The sequence below is a fragment of the Pseudophryne corroboree genome, assembly GCF_028390025.1.
Source record: "Pseudophryne corroboree isolate aPseCor3 chromosome 3 unlocalized genomic scaffold, aPseCor3.hap2 SUPER_3_unloc_2, whole genome shotgun sequence".
NCBI classification, from domain to species: Eukaryota; Metazoa; Chordata; class Amphibia; order Anura; family Myobatrachidae; genus Pseudophryne; species Pseudophryne corroboree.
This window is the reverse complement of record NW_026967508.1, coordinates 4409379-4430749: the sequence shown is the minus strand read 5'-3', so window position 1 is coordinate 4430749 and position 21371 is coordinate 4409379. Positions and strand designations below refer to the sequence as shown.

Sequence of the window (21371 nt, the reverse complement as noted above, 5' to 3'; positions counted from 1 at the left end):
ACAGAGAAATAGGTAAGATGGGAGGGTGAACCAGATCAGAGAGGTACTAAATCTTCCTAGCATCAGCTAAGACTCCACAAACTCCTCCCCAACAATCCTAAAGTACAGGAGAAAACCATAACTAATATTCTCATTTTCACTTATCTCGGAGTGTAATTTGTATATGTTTTAATATATTTAGTCTACCTACATATATTCAGATGAAATAGGAATAATAAGCAGTAAAAACTAAGAACTTACTCACCGGTAATTCTATTTCTCGTAGTCCGTAGTGGATGCTGGGTACTCCGTAAGGACCATGGGGGGTATAGACGGGCTCTGCGGGAGACTGGGCACTCTTAAAAGAAAGATTAGGTACTATATCTGGTGTGCACTGGCTCCTCCCTCTATGCCCCTCCTCCAGACCTCAGTTAGGGAAACTGTGCCCGGAAGAGCTGACATTACTAGGAAAGGATTTGGAATCCAGGGTAAGACTCATACCAGCCACACCGTACAACTCGTGATAACTATACCCAGTTAACAGTATGAAAGAAGAATGAGCCTCATTAACAGATGGCTCAAAACAATAACCCTTTTGTTAAGCAATAACTATATACATGTATTGCAGAGAGTCCGCACTTGGGACGGGCTCCCAGCATCCACTACGGACTACGAGAAATAGAATTACCGGTGAGTAAATTCTCATTTTCTCTGACGTCCTAGTGGATGCTGGGTACTCCGTAAGGACCATGGGGATTATACCAAAGCTCCCAAACGGGCGGGAGAGTGCGGATGACTCTGCAGCACCGAATGAGCAAACTCAAGGTCCTCCTCAGCCAGGGTATCAAACTTGTAGAATTTTGCAAAAGTGTTTGAACCCGACCAAGTAGCAGCTCGGCAAAGTTGTAAAGCCGAGACCCCTCGGGCAGCCGCCCAAGAAGAGCCCACCTTCATCGTGAACTGGGCTTTTACGGATTTAGGATGCGGCAGGCCAGCCGCAGAATGAGCAAGCTGAATCGTGTTCCAGATCCAGCGAGCAATAGTCTGCTTTGAAGCAGGAGCACCCAGCTTGTTGGGTGCATACAGGATAAATAGCGAGTCAGTTTTCCTGACTCCAGCCGCCCTGGAAACATAGATTTTCAGAGCCCAGACTACGTCCATCAACTTAGAATCCTCCAAGTCTCGAGTAGCCGCAGGCACCACAATAGGTTGGTTCAAATGAAACGCTGATACCACCTTATTAAGGAATTGAGGACGAGTCCTCAATTCTGCCCTGTCCATATGGAAAATCAGATATGGGCTTTTATACGACAAAGCCGCCAATTCTGACACCTGCCTGGCCGAAGCCAAGGCCAACAGCATGACCACCTTCCACGCGAGATATTTTAACTCCACGGGTCTTAAGTGGCTCAAACCAATGTGATTTTAGGAAATCCAACACCACGTTGAGATCCCAAGGTGCCACCGGAGGCACAAAAGGGGGCTGAATATGCAGCACTCCCTTAACAAACGTCTGAACTTCAGGCAGTGAAGCCAGTTCTTTTTGAAAGAAAATAGACAAGGCCAAAATCTGGACTTTAATGGATCACAATTTTTGGCCCATAGTCACTCCTGACTGTAGGAAGTGCAGAAAACGACCCATATGAAATTCCTCTGTTGGGGCCTTTCTGGCCTCACACCAAGCAACATATTTTCGCCATATGCGGTGATAATGTTTTGCTGTCACGTCCTTCCTAGCTTTTATCAGCGTAGGAAAGACTTCCTCTGGAATGCCCTTTTCCCTTAGGATCCGGCGTTCAACCGCCATGCCGTCAAACGCAGGCGTGGTAAGTCTTGGAACAGACAGGGTCCCTGCTGCAGCAGGTCCTGTCGGAGCAGCAGAGGCCATGGGTTCTCGGAGATCATTTCTTGAAGTTCCGGGTACCAAGTTCTTCTTGGCCAGTCCGGAACGATGAGTATGGTCCTTACTCCTCTCTTTCTTATTATCCTCAGTACCTTGGGTATGAGAGGAAGAGGAGGGAACACATAAACCGACTGGTACACCCAAGGTGTCACTAAAGCGTCCACAGCTATCGCCTGAGGGTCCCTTGACCTGGCACAATATCTTTTTAGCTTTTTGTTGAGGCGGGACGCCATCATGTCCACATGTGGTCGTTCCCAACGGTTTACAATCAGCTTGAAGACTTCTGGATGAAGTCCCCACTCTCCCGGGTGGAGGTCGTGTCTGCTGAGGAAGGCTTCCTAGTTGTCTACTCCCCGAATGAACACTGCCGACAGTGCTAGCACGTGATTCTCCGCCCATCGAAGAATCCTTGTGGCTTCTGCCATTGCCATCCTGCTTCTGTGCCGCCCTATCGATTTACATGGGCGACTGCCGTGATGTTGTCTGACTGAATCAGCACCGGTTGGTTTTGAAGCAGGGATTCTGCTTGACTCAGGGCATTGTAAATGGCCCTTAGCTCCAGAATATTTATGTGTAGGGAAGTTTCCTGACTCAACCATTGTCCTTGGAAGTTTCTTCCCTGAGTAACTGCCCCCCAACCTCGGAGGCTTGCATCCGTGGTCACCAGGACCCAGTCCTGTATGCCGAATCTGCGGCCTTCGAGAAGATGAGCACTCTGCAGCCACCACAGCAGAGACACCCTGGCCCTCGGGGACAGGGTGATCAACCGATGCATTTGAAGATGCGATCCGGACCACTTGTCCAATAGATCCCACTGGAAGATCCTTGCATGGAACCTGCATAAGGGAATCGCTTCGTAAGAAGCTACCATCTTTCCCAGGATTCCCCTGCAGTGATGCACCGACACCTGTTTTGGTTTCAAGAGGTCCCTGACCAGAGATGATAATTCCTGGGCCTTCTCCTCCGGGAGAAACACCTTCTTCTGTTGTGTGTCTAGAATCATACCCAGGAACAGCAGACGCGTCGCAGGAATCAGCTGTGACTTTGGGATATTCAGAATCCAGCCGTGCTGATGCAGCACTTCCTGAGATAGTGCTACGCTGATTAGCAACTGCTCTTTGGACCTCGCCTTTATCAGGAGATCGTCCAAGTACGGGATAATTATAACTCCCTTCTTTCGAAGGAGTATCATCATTTCGGCCATTACCTTGGTAAATACCCTCGGTGCCGTGGACAGACCAAACGGCAACGTCTGGAATTGGTAATGACAGTCCTGTACCACAAACCTGAGGTACTCCTGGTGAGGTGGGTAAATGGGAACATGTAGGTATGCATCCTTGATGTCCAATGACACCATAAAATCCCCCTCTTCCAGGCTTGCAATAACCGCCCTGAGCGATTCCATCTTGAACTTCCTTATATAAGTGTTCAAGGATTTCAAATTTAGGATGGGTCTCACCGAACTGTCTGGTTTCGGTACCACAAACAATGTGGAATAGTAACCCCGCCCCTGTTGAAGGGGGGTACCTTGATTATCGCCTGCTAGAGGTACAGCTTGTGAATAGCTGCCAGTACTACCTCCCTTTCTTTGGGAGCAGCCGGTAAGGCTGATTTGAGGTAACGGCGAGGGGGAGTGGCCTCGAACTCCAGCTTGTATCCCTGAGATACCACTTGCAGAACCCAGAGATCCACCTGTGAGCGAACCTACTGGTCGCTGAAGTTCCGGAGACGCGCCCCCACCGCACCTGGCTCCGCCTGTGGAGCCCCAGCATCATGCGGTGGACTTAGAGGAAGCGGGGGAGGATATTTGTTCCTGGGAACTGGCTGTCTGGTGCAGCTTTTTCCATTTTCCCTTGCCTCTGGGCAGAGAGGAAGCGCCTCTGACCCGCTTGCCTTTTTGGGGCCGAAAGGACTGTACCTGATAATACGGTGCTTTCTTAGGCTGTGAGGAAACCCGAGGTAAAAATGGCGACTTCCCAGCTGTTGCTGTGGATACGAGGTCCGAGAGACCATCCCCAAACAATTCCTCACCCTTAAAAGGCAAAACCTCCATGTGCCTTTTAGAATCAGCATCACCTGTCCACTGCCGAGTCCATAATACTCTTCTGGCAGAAATGGACATTGCATTAATTCTAGATGCCAGCCGGCAAATATCCCTCTGTGCATCTCTCATATATAACACTACGTCTTTAATATGCTCTATGGTTAGCAAAATAGTATCCCTGTCTAGGGTATCAATATTATCTGACAGGGTATCGGACCAAGCTGCTGCAGCACTACACATCCATGCTGAAGCAATTGCAGGTCTCAGTAAAGTACCTGAGTGTGTATATACAGACTTCAGGATAGCCTCCTGCTTTCCATCAGCAGGCTCCTTTAAGGCGGCCGTATCCTGAGACGGCAGTGCCACCTTTTTTGACAAGCGTGTGAGTACCTTATCCACCCTAGGGGTTGTCTCCCAACGCAACCTGTCCTCTGGAGGGAAACGGTACGCCATCAGTAACTTTTTAGAAATCACTAGTTTCTTATCGGGGAACCCCACGCTTCTTCACACGCTTCATTCAACTCATCTGATGGGGGAAAAACCACTAGTTGCTTTTTCTCCCCAAACAGAATACCCTTTTTAGTGGTACCTGGGTTAATGTCAGAAATGTGCAACACATTTTTCGTTGCCGTAATCATTCAACGGATGGCTCTTGTGGATTGTACATTAGTCTCATCCTCGTCGACACTGGAGTCAGACTCCGTGTCGACATCTGTGTCTGCCATCTGAGGTAGCGGGCGTTTTTGAGCCCCTGATGGCCTCTGAGATGCCTGGGCAGGCACGGGCTGAGAAGCCGGCTGTCCCACAGCTATTATGTCATCGAACCTTTTATGCAAGGAGTTGACACTGTCGTTTAATACCTTCCACATATCCACCCAATCTGGTATGGCCCCGCAGGGGGTGACATCACACTTATCGGCACCTGCTCCGCCTCCACATAAGTTTCCTCATAAAACATGTCGACACAGCCGTACCGACACACCGCACACACACAGGGAATGCTCTGACTGAGGACAGGACCCCACTAAGTCCTTTGGGGAGACAGAGAGAGACTATGCCAGCACACACCAGAGCGCTATATAATGCAGGGATGCACACTATACAGAGTGATTTTTCCCCTATAGCAGCTTATATACACAGTTATGCGCCTAAATTTATGTGCCCCCCCTCTCTCTTTTACCCTAGAAGTCTGGAACTGCAGGGGAGAGCCTGGGGAGCGTCCTTCCAGCGGAGCTGTGACGAGAAAAGGGCGCCGGTGTGCTGAGGAAGACAGCCCCGCCCCTTTCTCGGCGGACTTCTTCCACTTTTTTATATGCTTTATGGCGGGGGATTATGTACATATACAGTATATTGGCTGTATTATGTGAGGTACTCTAATTGCTGCCCAAGGCGCACCCTCTCCCCCCCCCCCCAGCGCCCTGCACCCATCAGTGACTGGAGTGTGTGGTGTGCAGAGGGAGCAATGGCGCACAGCTGCAGTGCTGTGCGCTACCTTAATGAAGACCGGAGTCTTCAGCCGCCGATTTTCAACTTCTCTTCGGTTCTTCTGACTCTGCAAGGGGGACGGCGGCGCGGCTCCGGACGACCGAGGACTGGGCATGTGTTCGATCCCTCTGGAGCTAATGGTGTCCAGTAGCCTAAGAAGCCCAAGCTAGCTGCAAGCAGGTAAGTTTGCTTCTCTCCCCTCAGTCCCTCGTAGCAGTGAGTCTGTTGCCAGCAGATCTCACTGAAAATAAAAAACCTAACAAATACTTTCTTTCTAGGAAGCTCAGGAGAGCCCCTAGAGTGCATCCAGCTCTGGCCGGGCACAGATAGTAACTGAGGTCTGGAGGAGGGGCATAGAGGGAGGAGCCAGTGCACACCAGATATAGTACCTAATCTTTCTTTTAAGAGTGCCCAGTCTCCTGCGGAGCCCGTCTATACCCCCCATGGTCCTTACGGAGTACCCAGCATCCACTAGGACGTCAGAGAAAATGGTTTTATTGAAAGATGTAACATTAACCCTTTCAGTGGTAACTTTTTTGAATTTTGTCACGCCTCCCAAGATTGTTTTTTTATATTTTTTACCTGTTGTTGCCAGGGGTTTCATTTGCATTGCCAGGGGTTTTACACACTAGGTGTCATACTCTTTGGCAGGGTTTTCATGCACTAAGGGGGTCATTCCGAGTTGATCGTAGCTGTGCTAAATTTAGCACAGCTACGATCATATTCGCAGACATGCGGGAGGATGCCCAGCACAGGGCTAGTCCGCCCCGCATGTCTATCTGCCCTTCCCCCACACAAGTAAAAAAGCATTGCACAGCGGCGATGCTTTTGTACTTGTTGAGTAACTTCCGTCCAGCGCAGCTCCTGCGGCTGCCCGGGAGTTGCTCGTCGCAGCGGCTGCGTGTGAAGTCACGAAGCCGCTGCTGCCCGCCCCCCACATGGTCCAGCCACGCCCCCATAATGGCCCCGCCCGCCCACTACCTGTAAATCAGGCAGAGGTGATCGCTAGGGAACGACGGCCTTTGCCCATTCGGCATGCTGCGGCGCCGGCGCAGTTACGAACCGATCGCTGCGATAAACTGCAGCAAGCAATCGGGTCGGAATGACCCCCCTAAGATCCATGCTCGTTGGCAAGGGGAAAGCTAGTTGCCGAGGGGAATGCTCGTTGCAAGGAATGCGTACACACTAGGCTGTTTTTATAATTCCGATGCGTTGGATCATGTCGTGCAGTGTATGCCTTAATGCAAAAAAAGAAAAGAAAAACTACTTTCAAGTAAAAAAGAATATATGATTCTCATACGTCCTAGAAGATGCTGGGGTCCAATTTAGTACCATGGGGTATAGACTGGTCCCTTGGGAGCCATGGGCACTTTAAGAGTTTAAATAGTGTGGGCTGGCTCCTCCCTCTATGCTCACTCCCGCAGCACTGCCGCCACCCCCTAACAGAGCCAGAAGATGCGGTGGTGAGTAGGATGCCAACGCCCCGGTAAGCGAGGAGCCGGTGAGAATGGCGGCATTAGGGTGGGAGCGCAGCACTGATGCTGCGCTCTGGAAGGCTCAGAGGTACGTGTGCGGTGCTGTGAGGGGCGGCCTGGGCCAGCGCAATACCCTAAAAACTGGTCACAGAAAGCTACAGGGGCTTGTACTACTGTTAGCTGCAGTTTCACCTCAAGCCAGTATAATACCATAAGTGTGGGAAGGCGCGCCATTACAGTGGGCGGGGCTTGTCCTCAGAGAGGATCCAGCACTCACCAGCGCTATTTTCTCCCTGCAGATCACACACAGAGACACTGACAGGGAGCGCTGCCCTCCACATAACTCCAGCTATCCTGTGCGGTACCAGGGGTTATAGAAGGGAGGGAGCGTGTTTTGTTAACGGTTTGAAGTTACTCCAGTCAGCGCCAGGATTTATCATATAACTGCCTACTGGGGCGCTGTGTGTGCTGGCTCCTCCTATTCTGTGTCTCTCTGAAATACTCTGTGGGGAAACGGTCTCTACATTTTTTTGTGTTTGTGTGTGTGTCCTGTGCTGCAGAGTGTTTCTCTTCTCCAGAGGAGTCTATTCCATGTACTCAGGAATGCAATATACTGTCTCAGCCTTCTGAAGCCGAACCACCGGAATTAGATTCTCTGGATAGAAGCGACATTGAAATGTTTTTACGTCACATACAGGATTCTGCAGGTTTCATGGTGGAGGCCATGAAGGACCTGGGTCATCTGAATGCAAGGACGTCTTCCATGGCTGTCTCGGCACGCAGGGGTCTCTGGCTACGCCAATGGTCTGGGGATGAGGAATCCAAGAAAAGCGTGGAGAACCTACCCTTCACAGGCAGGCTCTGTTTGGGGAGGCATTGGATGCGTGGATTTCCACGGCAACCACAGGTAAGTCAACCTTTCTTCCCTCAGCCACCCCACCGACGAGAATCTTTTCTTACGTCTACAATGCAGTCCTTTCGGACTGCAAAAGGTTAAAAAGGCCAAGTTCCACTTTCTTCAAAGGTGGTCGAGGGAAATCCAGAAAACCTGCATCAACAGGTTCCCAGGAACAGAAGCCTGGTTATGCTTCCTCAAAATCGTCAGCATGACGGTGGACCTCCTAGCCTGGAGATCGGGCAGATGGGAGCATGACTGAGAAATTTCAGTCACGTCTGGGCGTCATCAGGACTGGACCCCTGGGTGCAAGATATTGTGTCCCAGGAGTACAGACTGGAGTTTCAAGAACTCCCACCTCACAGATTCTTCAAATCAGGCGTACCAGCTTTGCTGACAGAAAGGACTATCCTACAGGAAGCCATTCAAAAATTGGAAAAGGCAAAGGTCATTGTTCCAGGTCCACATCATCTGAAAAAATAAGATTTTACTCACCGGTAAATCTATTTCTCGTAGTCCGTAGTGGATGCTGGGAACTCCGTAAGGACCATGGGGAATAGCGGCTCCACAGGAGACTGGGCACAACTAAAGAAAGCTTTAGGACTACATGGTGTGCACTGGCTCCTCCCACTATGACCCACCTCCAGACCTCAGTTAGGATACTGTGCCCGGAAGAGCTGACACAATAAGGAAGGATTTTGAATCCCGGGTAAGACTCATACCAGCCACACCAATCACACCATATAACTCGTGATACTATACCCAGTTAACAGTATGAACTATAACTGAGCCTCTTAACAGATGGCTCATAACAATAACCCTTTAGTTAGGCAATAACTATATACAAGTATTGCAGACAATCCGCACTTGGGATGGGCGCCCAGCATCCACTACGGACTACGAGAAATAGATTTACCGGTGAGTAAAATCTTATTTTCTCTGTCGTCCTAGTGGATGCTGGGAACTCCGTAAGGACCATGGGGATTATACCAAAGCTCCCAAACGGGCGGGAGAGTGCGGATGACTCTGCAGCACCGAATGAGAGAACTCAAGGTCCTCCTCAGCCAGGGTATCAAATTTGTAGAATTTTGCAAACGTGTTTTCCCCTGACCAAGTAGCAGCTCGGCAAAGTTGTAAAGCCGAGACCCCTCGGGCAGCCGCCCAAGAAGAGCCCACCTTCCTTGTGGAATGGGCTTTTACAGATTTAGGATGCGGCAGTCCAGCCGCAGAATGCGCCAGCTGAATTGTGCTACAAATCCAGCGAGCAATGGTCTGCTTAGAAGCAGGAGCACCCAGCTTGTTGGGTGCATACAGGATAAATAGCGAGTCAGTTTTCCTGACTCCAGCCGTCCTGGAAACATAATTTTCAAGGCCCTGACTACGTCCAGTAACTTGGAATCCTCCAAGTCCCTAGTAGCCGCAGGCACCACAATAGGTTGGTTCAAGTGAAAAGCTGACACCACCTTAGGGAGAAACTGGGGACGAGTCCTCAATTCTGCCCTATCCATATGGAAAATAAGATAAGGGCTTTTACATGACAAAGCCGCCAATTCTGACACACGCCTGGCCGAAGCCAAGGCTAATATCACACCACTTTCCAAGTGAGATATTTTAAATCCACGGTTTTAAGTGGCTCAAACCAATGTGATTTTAGGAAACTCAACACCACGTTAAGATCCCAAGGTGCCACTGGAGGCACAAAAGGGGGCTGAATATGCAGCACTCCCTTTACAAAAGTCTGAACTTCAGGCAGTGAAGCCAGTTCTTTCTGGAAGAAAAATCGACAGAGCCGAAATCTGGACCTTAATGGAACCCAATTTTAGGCCCATAGTCACTCCTGACTGTAGGAAGTGCAGAAATCGACCCAGCTGAAATTCCTCTGTTGGGGCCTTCCTGGCCTCACGCCATGCAACATATTTTCGCCAAATACGGTAACTTCTTTCCTAGCTTTAATCAGCGTAGGAATGACTTCCTCCGGAATGCCCTTTTCTTTTAGGATCCGGTGTTCAACCGCCATGCCGTCAAACGCAGCCGCGGTAAGTCTTGGAACAGACAGGGCCCCTGCTGCAGCAGGTCCTGTCTGAGCGGTAGAGGCCATGGGTCCTCTGATATCATTTCTTGAAGTTCTGGGTACCAAGCTCTTCTTGGCAGATCCGGAACCACGAGTATCGTTCTTACTCCTCGTCTTCTTATTATTCTCAGTACCTTTGGTATGAGAGGCAGAGGAGGGAACACATAAACCGACTGGTACACCCACGGTGTCACTAGAGCATCCACAGCTATCGCCTGAGGGTCCCTTGACCTGGCGCAATATCTCTCTAGCTTTTTGTTTAGGCGAGACGCCATCATGTCCACCTGTGGCCTTTCCCAACGGTTTACAATCAGTTGGAAGACTTCTGGATGAAGTCCCCACTCTCCCGGGTGTAGGTCGTGTCTGCTGAGGAAGTCTGCTTCCCATTTGTCCACTACTGGAATGAACACTGCTGACCGTGCTAACACGTGATTTTCCGCCCATTGGAGAATCCTTGTGGCTTCTGCCATCGCCATCCTGCTTCTTGTGCCGCCCTGTCGGTTTACATGGGCGACTGCCGTGATGTTGTCTGATTGGATCAGTACCGGCTGGTTTTGAAGCAGGAGCCTTGCCTGACTTAGGGCATTGTAAATGGCCCTCAGTTCCAGAATATTTATGTGTAGGGAAGTCTCCTGACTTGACCAAAGTCCTTGGAAGTTTCTTCCCTGTGTGACTGCCCCCCAGCCTCGAAGGCTGGCATCCGTGGTCACCAGGACCCAGTCCTGTATGCCGAATCTGCGGCCCTCTTGAAGATGAGCATCTGCAGCCACCACAGCAGAGATACCCTGGTCCTTGGAGACAGGGTTATCAGCCGATGCATCTGAAGATGCGATCCGGACCACTTGTCCAATAGGTCCCACTGAAAATTTCTTGCATGGAACCTGCCGAATGGAATTGCTTCGTAGGAAGCTACCATTTTTCCCAGGACTCGCGTGCAGTGGTGCACCGATACCTGTTTTGGTTTAAGGAGGTCTCTGACTAGAGATGACAGCTCCTTGGCTTTCTCCTCCGGGAGAAACACTTTTTTCTGGTCTGTATCCAGAACCATCCCCAGGAACAGTAGACGTTTCGTTGGAACCAGCTGTGACTTTGGAATGTTTAGAATCCAACCGTGCTGTTGTAGCACTTCCCGAGATAGTGCTACCCCGACCAACAACTGCTCCTTGGACCTCGCCTTTATCAGGAGATCGTCCAAGTACGGGATAATTAAAACTCCCTTTTTTCGAAGGAGTATCATCATTTCCACCATTACCTTGGTAAATACCCTCGGTGCCGTGGACAGCCCAAACGGCAGCGTCTGGAATTGGGAATGACAATCCTGTACCACAAATCTGAGGTACTCCTGGTGAGGATGGTAAATGGGGACATGCAGGTAAGCATCCTTGATGTCCAGGGATACCATGTAATCCCCCTCGTCCAGGCTTGCAATAACCGCCCTGAGCGATTCCATCTTGAACTTGAATTTTCTTATATATGTGTTCAAGGATTTCAAATTTAAAATGGGTCTCACCGAACCGTCCGGTTTCGGTACCACAAACATTGTGGAATAGTAACCTCGTCCTTGTTGAAGTAGGGGCACCTTGACTATCACCTGCTGGGAATACAGCTTGTGAATTGCCTCTAGCACAGCCTCCCTGCCTGAGGGAGTTGTCGGTAAGGCAGATTTGAGGAAACGGCGGGGGGTGGGGGAGACGTCTCGAATTCCAGCTTGTACCCCTGAGATACTACTTGAAGGATCCAGGGGTCCACCTGTGAGCGAGCCCACTGATCGCTGAAATTTTTGAGGCGGCCCCCCACCGTACCTGGCTCCGCCTGTGGAGCCCCACCGTCATGCGGCGGACTTGGAGGAAGCGGGGGAGGGGCCTTTGTTCTTGGGAACCGGCTGTTTGTTGCAGTTTTTTCCCCCTACCTCTGCCTCTGGGCAGAAAGGACCCGCCTTTTCCCCGCCTGCTTTTCTGGGGCCGAAAGGACTGTACCTGATAATACTGCGCTTTCTTAGGCTGTGAGGGAACATGGGGCAAAAATGCTGACTTCCCAGCTGTTGCTGTGGAAACTAGGTCTGAGAGACCATCCCCGAATAACTCCTCACCCTTATAAGGCAAAACTTTCATGTGCCTTTTAGAATCTGCATCCCCTGTCCACTGCCGAGTCCATAAGCCTCTCCTAGCAGAAATGGACATTGCGCTTATTTTAGATGCCAGCCGGCAGATATCCCTCTGTGCATCTCTCATGTATAAGACTGAGTCTTTAATATGCTCTATGGTTAGCAATATAGTGTCCCTGTCTAGGGTGTCAATATTTTCTGACAGGGAGTCTGACCACGCAGCTGCAGCACTGCACATCCATGCTGAAGCAATAGCTGGTCTCAGTATAATGCCTGAGTGTGTATATACAGACTTCAGGATCGCCTCCTGCTTTCTATCAGCAGGCTCCTTAAGGGCGGCCGTATCCGGAGACGGTAGTGCCACCTTCTTTGACAAGCGTGTGAGCGCTTTATCCACCCTAGGGGGTGTCTCCCAACGTGACCTATCCTCTGGCGGGAAAGGGTACGCCATTAGCAACCTTTTAGAAATCACCAATTTTTTATCGGGAAAAGCCCACGCTTCTTCACACACTTCATTTAATTCTTCAGACGGGGGAAAAACCACTGGTAGTTTTTTCTCCCCAAACATAATACCCTTTTTTGTGGTACCTGGGGTAATATCAGAAATGTGCAATACATTTTTCATTGCCTCAATCATGTAACGAGTGGCCCTATTGGACATTACATTAGTCTCTTCGTCGTCGACACTGGTATCAGTATCCGTGTCGACATCTGTGTCTGCCATCTGAGGTAGCGCGCGTTTTAGAGCCCCTGATGGCCTTTGAGACGCCTGGGCAGGCACGAGCGGAGAAGCCGGCTGTCCCGCATTTGGCATGTCGTCAAATTTTTTATGTAAGGAGTCGACACTTTCACGTAATTCCTTCCATAAGTCCATCCACTCAGGTGTCCGCCCCGCAGGGGGTGACATCACATTTATAGGCATCTGCTCCGCCTCCACATAAGCCTCCTCATCAAACATGTCGACACAGCCGTACCGACACACCGCACACACACAGGGAATGCTCTGACAGAGGACAGGACCCCACAAAGCCCTTTGGGGAGACAGAGAGAGAGACTATGCCAGCACAAACCAGAGCGCTATATAATACAGGGACTAACTGAATTATATCCCCTTATAGCTGCTATAATAATTATACTGCGCCTAAATTTAGTGCCCCCCCTCTCTTTTTTACCCTTCTGTAGTGTAGACTGCAGGGGAGAGCCAGGGAGCTTCCTTCCAGCGGAGCTGTGAGGGAGAAATGGCGCCAGTGTGCTGAGGGAGATAGCCCCGTCCCTTTTTCGGCGAACTTCTCCCACGTTTTTAAAACTCTGGCAGGGGTATTAATTTACACCTATATAGCCTCTGGGACTATATATGGTGTAGATTTGCCAGCCAAGGTGTGTTATATTGCACTCAGGGCGCCCCCCCCCAGCGCCCTGCACCCATCAGTGACCGGAGTGTGAGGTGTACATGAGGAGCAATGGCGCACAGCTGCAGTGCTGTGCGCTACCTTGGTGAAGACTGAAGTCTTCTGCCGCCGATTTTCCGGACCATCTTCATGCTTCTGGCTCTGTAAGGAGGACGGCGGCGCGGCTCCAGGAACGAACACCAAGGTCGGGTCCTGCGGTCGAACCCTCTGGAGCTAATGGTGTCCAGTAGCCTAAGAAGCCCAAACTACCACCAGTTAGGTAGGTTCGCTTCTTCTCCCCTTAGTCCCTCGTAGCAGTGAGTCTGTTGCCAGCAGATCTCACTGTAAAATAAAAAACCTAAAATATACTTTCTTTCTAGGAGCTCAGGAGAGCCCCTAGTGTGCATCCAGCTCAGCCGGGCACAAGATTCTAACTGAGGTCTGGAGGAGGGTCATAGTGGGAGGAGCCAGTGCACACCAGGTAGTCCTAAAGCTTTCTTTAGTTGTGCCCAGTCTCCTGAGGAGCCGCTATTCCCCATGGTCCTTACGGAGTTCCCAGCATCCACTAGGACGTCAGAGAAATAAGATTTTAAACCTACCGATAAATATTTTTCTCCTAGTCCGTAGAGGATGCTAAGGACTCTGTAAGGACCATGGGGTATAGATGGGCTCCACAGGAGACATGGGCACTTTAAGACCTTTTATTGGCCGTGAACTGGCTCCTCCCTCTATGCCCCTCCTCCAGACCTCAGTTATAGAAACTGTGCCCAGAGGAGACGGACATTTTGAGGAAAGGATTTTGTTAAGTAAGGGTGAGATACGTACCAGCTCACACCACAACACACCGTACAACCTGGGATATAACTAAACCAGTTAACAGTATGAACAAATAAGATCAGCAACAGGTTGATCTGAACTGCAACACAACCCTTGTGTAGACTTATCAATAACTATGTACAAGTACTGCAGATTTATTCCGCACTGGGACGGGCGCCCAGCATCCTCTACGGACTAGGAGAAAAAGATTTACTGATAGGTTTAAAATCTTATTTTCTCCTACGTCCTAGAGGATGCTGGGCACTCCGTAAGGATCATGCTCAAAGCTCCAGACCGGGCGGGAGAGTGCGAATGACTCTGCAGCACGATTGAGCAAAAAAAGAGAGGTCCTCATCAGCCAGGGTATCAAACTTATAGAATTTTGCAAAAGTGTTTGAACCCGACCAAGTAGCTGCTCAGCAAAGCTGTTATGCCGAGAGGCCTATGGCAGCCGCCCAAGAAGAGCCCACCTTCCTAGTGGAATGGGCCTTTACCGATTTTGGTAACGACAATCCAGCCGTAGAAGGGCCTGCTGAATCGTGTTAAAGATCCAGCGTGCGATAGTCTGCTTGGAAGCAGGAGCGCCAACCTTGTTGGCTGCATATAGGATACACAGAGCCTCCGTTTTCCTAATACGAGCTGTTCTGGCTACATAGATTTTTAAAGCCCCGACTACATCAAGGTACTTGGAATCCTCCACCGGCACTACAATAGGTTGGTTCATGTGAAACGACGAAACCACCTTAGGTAGAAATTGTGGACGAGTTTTCAATTCCGCTCTATCCACATGGAAAATCAGATAAGGGCTCTTGTAAGACAAGGCCGCCAATTCAGACAGCCTCCCTGCAGATGCCAAGGCCAATAACATGACCACTTTCCAAGCGAGAAATTTTAACTCAACAGTTTGAAGTGGTTCAAACCAATGTGATTTAAGGAACTGTAACACCACGTTAAGGTCCCACGGTGCCACTGGGGGCACAAAAGGAGGTTGGATGTGCAGTACTCCCTTCACAAAAGTCTGCACTTCTAGAAGAGAGGACAGTTCCTTCTGAAAAAATATTGATAATGCCGAAATATGCACCTTAATGGAGCCTAACTTTAGGCCCATATCCAGCCCCGCCTGTAGAAAATGGAGAAAACGACCCAGCTGAAAACCTCCGTAGGAGCATTCTTGGATTCACACCAAGACACATAATTCCTCCAGATACGGTGATAATGTTTCACCGTTACCTCCTTCCTAGCTTTAAGCAGAGTAGGGATGACCTCTCCTGGAATACCTTTCCTAGCTAGGATTTGGTGTTCAACCGCCATGCTGTCAAACGTAACCGCGGTAAGTCTTGGAACACACACAGCCCCTGTTGTAACAGGTCCTCTCTTAGAGGAAGAGGCCAAGGATCTTCTGTGAGCATTACCTGAAGATCTGGAAACCAGGCCCTTCGAGGCCAGTCTGGAACAATGAGTATCGTTTGAACTCTTGTTCTTCTTATGATCCTCAATATCTTTGGGATGAGTGGAAGTGGAGGGAACACATAGACCGACTGATAAACCCACGGTGTCACTAGTGCGTCTACTGCTATTGCTTGAGGGTCCCTCGACCTGGAACAATACGTCCGAAGCTTTTTGTTGAGGCGTGACGCCATCATGTCTATTCGAGGGAGTCCCCAACCGTTTGTCACTTCTGCAAAGACCTCTTGATGAAGCCCCCACTCTCCTGGATGGAGATCGTGTCTGCTGAGGAAGTCTGCTTCCCAGTTGTCCACTCCCGGGATGAAAACAGCTGACAGAGCGCTTACATGATTTTCTGCCCAGCGAAGAATCCTGGTGGCCTCCGCCATCGCTGCTCTGCTTCTTGTTCCGCACTGGCGGTTTACATGTGCCACGGCTGTGATGTTATCTGACTGGATCAGTACAGGTAGGTTGCGAAGAAGATGCTCCGCCTGTCTCAGGCCGTTGTATATGGCCCTCAATTCCAGCAAATTTATGTGCAGACAAGCCTCCTGGCTTGACCATATTCCCTGAAAATGTTTTCCTTGTGTGACCGCTCCCCAGCCTCGGATGCTCACATCCGTGGTCACCAGAACCCAATCCTGGATTCCGAACCTGCGACCCTCTAGGAAGTGAGCACTGTGGAGCCACCACAGGAGATATCCTGGCCCTGGGGGACAGGCTTATCATCCGATGCATTTGGAGATGGGACCCTGACCATTTGTCCAGTAGGTCCCACTGAAATGTTCTTGCATGGAACCTGCCAAACGGAATGGCCTCGTAGGCCGCCACCATCTTTCCCAACACTCGAGTGCATTGATGAATCGACACTCTTTTTGGTTTCAGCAGATCCCTGACCATGTTCTGGAGTTCCAGAGCTTTTTCCATTGGGTCCAGAATCATGCCCAAAAACGACATTCGAGTTGTCGGCATCAACTGCGACTTTGGCAAATTTAATAGCCAGCCATGTTGTTGTAGTACCCTCAGAGAGAGTGCCACGCTTTTCAGTAACTGGTCTCTTGATCTCGCCTTTATCAGGAGATTGTCCAAGTACGGGATAATTGTGACACCTTGCTTGCGCAGGAGCACCATCATTTCCGCCATTACCTTGGTGAAAATCCTCGGGGCCATGGAAAGCCCAACCGGCAACGTTTGAAATTGGTAATGACAATCCTGCACAGCGACTCTCAGGAACGCCTGATGAGGAGGATATATGGGGACATGAAGGTATGCTTCCTTTTATGTCTAGTGACACCATAAAATCCCCCCCGTCCAGACTGGAAATCACTGCCCGGAGAGATTCCATCTTGAATTTGAATCTTTTCAAATACAGGTTTAGGGATTTTAGGTTCAGAATTGGTCTGACCGAGCCGTCTGGCTTCGGGACCACAAATAGAGTTGAATAAAACCCCTTTCCCTGTTGCAACAGGGGAACCGTGATAATCACTTGCTGTTGACACAGCTTTTGTATCGCAGCTGAAACTATTTCTCTCCCTGGGAGAGAAGCTGGTAAGGCAGATTTGAAAAATCGGTGTGGAGGCACGTCTTTGAACTCCAGTCTGTATCCTTGGGTTACAATTTCTAGCACCCAAGGATCCAAGAGTTCGAATGAATCCAGACCTGGCTGAAGACGTGCCCCCACCGGTGCGGACTCCCGCAGCGGAGCCCCAGCGTCATGCAGTGGATTTGGTAGAGGCCGGAGAGGACTTCTGCTCCTGGGAACTAGCCGCAGCTGGGTGTTATTTTCCCTCTACCCTTGCCTCTGGCGATGAAGGATGATCCATTTATGAGACCGAAAGGACTGCATCTGGTATGGAGGCATTTTCTTTTGCCGTGGGGGAACAAAAGGCAAAAAGAAGACTTACCCGCGGTAGCTGTGGAAACCAGGTCCGCGAGGCCGTCCCCAAACAAAAGTTCACCCATGTACGGCAAGGCCTCCATAAGTCTCTTGGAGTCAGCATCACTAGTCCATTGACAGGTCCACAACGCCCTCCTAGCTGAAATTGCCATGGCATTGGCCCTTGATCCCAAGAGGCCAATATCTCTCGCAGCCTCCCTTAGGTATAACGCTGCGTCCTTGATGTGACCCAATGTCAACAATACACCCTCCCTGTCGAGGGTGTCCATGACAGATGACAAGTTATCTGCCCATCCTGCAATCGCACTACTCACCAATTCCGACGCTACCGCCGGTCTGAGCAGGGTTCCCGTAGTTGCATAAAATAGATTTCAAGGTAGTTTCCTGCCTGCGATCCGCAAGATCCTTTAGTGTCGCCGTGTTTGGAGACGGTAGAGCCACCTTTTTGGATAAACGCGTCAAAGCCTTATCTACCGTGGGTGACGATTCCCACCGTAACCTGCCCTGTGAGAGGAAAGGATACGCCATAACAATTCTCTTAGGAATCTGCAGTCTTTTGTCTGGAGTTTCCCAAGCTTTTTCAAATAGAGCGTTCAGCTCATGGGATGGGGGAAATGTTACCTCAGGTTTCTTCTCCTTAAACATACAGACCCGTGTGTCAGTCACAGAAAGGTCCTCTGTGATATGTAATACATCTTTTATTGCAATAATCATGTACTGAATACTCTTGGCCACCCTTGGGTGTAACCGAGCGTCATCATAGTCGACACTGGAGTCAGAATCCGTGTCGGTATCAGTGTCTACTATCTGGGTAAAGGGACGTTTCTAGGACCCTGATGGGTTCTCTGACATTAATATCCATGGATTGTCTCCATGCTTGGTTCTGGGACTCAGATTTGTCCAACCTTTTATATAATAAAGCCACACTTGCATTCAAAACATTCCACATGTCTACCCAATCAGCAGTCGGCGGTGCCGACGGAGCTACTATTACATTCTGCTCCGCATCCTTTCTGGAAGAGCCTTCCGCCTCAGACATGTCGACACACACGTATTGACACCCCCACACACACTGGGATATAGGGGACAGACCCACAGTAAGGTCCTTTAGAGAGAGACAGAGAGGGAGTTTGCCAGCTCACACCCAGCGCCACTGCAGTCTGAAATATTAATAATGTCCCAGACCTGTAAGCGCTTTTTGTATCACACTATCACCAAATGAATGTGCCCCCCCCCCCCCCTCCCTGATTTGCACCCTGTTACTTGTATACAGCGGTGAAGGGAGTCCGGGAGCAGCGTCTCTGCAGCAAGCTGTGGAGAAAATGGATCTGGTTAGAGCTGAGGGACTAAGCTCCGCCTCCCTCGATGGCACGCTTCGGTCCCGCTAATTTTTATACTGGCGGGGGTCTGTATATACTGCCCATGCAGTACCTATGCGTGCCAGTGAACGTTTATGAGGTAATTATTGCTGCCCAGGGCGCCCTCCCTGCACCCTTGCTGTGCCTCGTGTGTGTGTGTGTGTGTGTGTGTGTGTGTGAGCAATGGCGCGCTGCGCGGTACCTCACGAAGATCTGAAGTCTTCTGCTGCCTTTGAAGTCTTCTTGCTTCTCATACTCACCCGGCTTCTATCTTCCGGCTCTGTGAGGAGGACGGCGGCGCGGTTCTGAAACGAACAGCTAGGCGTACCAAGTGCTGCGACCCTCTGGAGCTAATGGTGTCCAGTAGCCTAAGAAGCAGAGCCTATCAGTAAAGTAGGTCTGCTTCTCTCTCTCCTCAGTCCCACGAAGCAGGGAGCCTGTTGCCAGCAGTGCTCTCTGAAAATAAAAAACCTAACAAAGTCTTTTTCCAGAGAAACTCAGTAGAGCTCCCCTAGTGTGCGACCAGTCTCCTCTGGGTACAGAATCTAACCGAGGTCTGGAGGAGGGGCATAGAGGGAGGAGCCAGTTCACACCCATTAAAAGGTCTTAAAGTGCCCATGTCTCCTGCGGAGCCCGTCTATACCCCATGGTCCTTACGGAGTCCCCAGCATCCTCTAGGACGTAAGAGAAACATGGGTTACTACTCAAACCTATTTGTGGTACTGAAACCGGATGGTTCGGCGACACCAATATTGAACCTAAAATCTTTAAACCCCTATTTGGAGGGAATTCAAGTTCAAAATGGAGTCTCTGAGAGCGGTCATCTCAAGTCAGGAGGAAGTGGAATTCCTGGTATCCCTAGATATAAAGGATGCATAACTTCACATTCCGATTTGGCCGCCACACCAGGCTTATCTCAGATTTGCTCTGTTACTATCAGTTACAGGCACTGCCATTTGGCCTCCCCACGGCACAGAGAGTGTTCACCAAAGTAATGGCAGAAATTATGCTACTCCTCCGCAAGCAGAGAGTGAACATAATTCCATATCTGGACGATCTACTGATAAAAGCATCTTCCAGGGAGAAAATGTTACAGAACATTGCTCTCACAACTCGAGTACTCCGGGATCATGGCTGGATCCTGAATCTTCCAAAGTCACATTTGGAGCAGACAAGGAGATTGTCTTTTCTAGGGATCATCCTCGACACGGAAGTGCAGGTGTTTCTACCGGTGGAGAAAGCGTTGGTGATACAATCAATGGTCCGGGATGTCTTGAAGCCAACCTGGGTATCGGTTCATCAGTGCATTCGCCTTCTGGGGAAGATGGTTGCCTCTTACGAGGCTCTACAGTACGGAAGATTTCATGCACGGTCCTTCCAACTGGATCTCCTGGACAAATGGTCGGGGTCTCTACTTCACATGCACCAGAGGATACGTCTGTCTCCGAAAGCCAGACTCTCGCTCCTCTGGTGGCTGCAAACCTCTCACCTACTAGAGGGCCGCACGTTCGGGATTCAGAATTGGATTCTTCTAACCACGGATGCAAGTCTCAGAGGTTGGGGAGCAGTCGCCCAAGGGGAAACCTTCCAGGGAAGGTGGTCAAGTCTGGAAACCATTCTTCCAATAAACATTCTGGAACTACCGCCTGTAGAAGACCGTTGTACATGGCCCTTAGTTCCAGAATGCACATCTTCTGCAAGATCGTGCCATTCAGGTTCAGTCGGACAACGTCACAGCGGTGTCCTACATAAAACAGGCAGGGCGGAACGAAGAGCAGAGCTGCAATGTCAGAGGTAACAAGAATCATCCTCTGGGAGGAAAGACACGCAGCGGCGCTGTCAGCAATCTTCATTCCAGGAGTGGACAACTGGGAAGCGGACTTCCTCAGCAGACACGATCTATATCCGGGGGAGTGGGGCCTACACCCAGAGGTGTTTGCAGAGGTGACAAGTCTTTGGGGCTTACCTCAAATAGACATGATGGCCACACGCCTCAACAAGAAGCTTCGGCTGTACTGTTCCAGGTCGAGGGATCCACAGGCAGTGGCAGTGCACGCCCTGGTAACTCCGTGGGTGTTCAAGTCAGTGTACGTATTCCCTCCACTCCTGCTCATCCCAAGGATTCTCAAACTAATCAAAAAGAACAAGAGTTCAGGCGATCCTCATTGCTCCGGGCTGGGCAAGAAGGGCTTGGTACGCGGATCTTCTGGAGTTACTACTGGAAGATCCGAGTCCTCTTTGAGAGGACCTTCTGCAACAGGGGCCGTTCGCTTATCAAGACTTACAACGGCTATGTTTGACAGCATGGAGGTTGAACACCAGATCTTAGCTCGGAAGGGCATTCCGAACAAGGTTATTCCTACCCTGATACGGGCTAGGAAGAGAGTAACGTCAAGACCTTACCATAGGATTTGGAAAAAGTATGTGTCTTGGTGTGAATCCAAGAAGTTTCCTACGATGGAATTTCAACGTGGGCGGTTTCTCCTCTCCCTGCAAGCAGGAATGGATGT

At 50.1% G+C, this 21371-nt stretch overlaps 1 protein-coding gene across 1 annotated transcript in view; it reads right to left on the bottom strand.

The window, feature by feature from the left end:
* Positions 1-21371, bottom strand: part of LOC134983593 (zinc finger protein 432-like) — a 33880-nt gene that overhangs the window by 3643 nt on the left and 8866 nt on the right. The gene's annotated exons all lie outside the window — the stretch shown is intronic.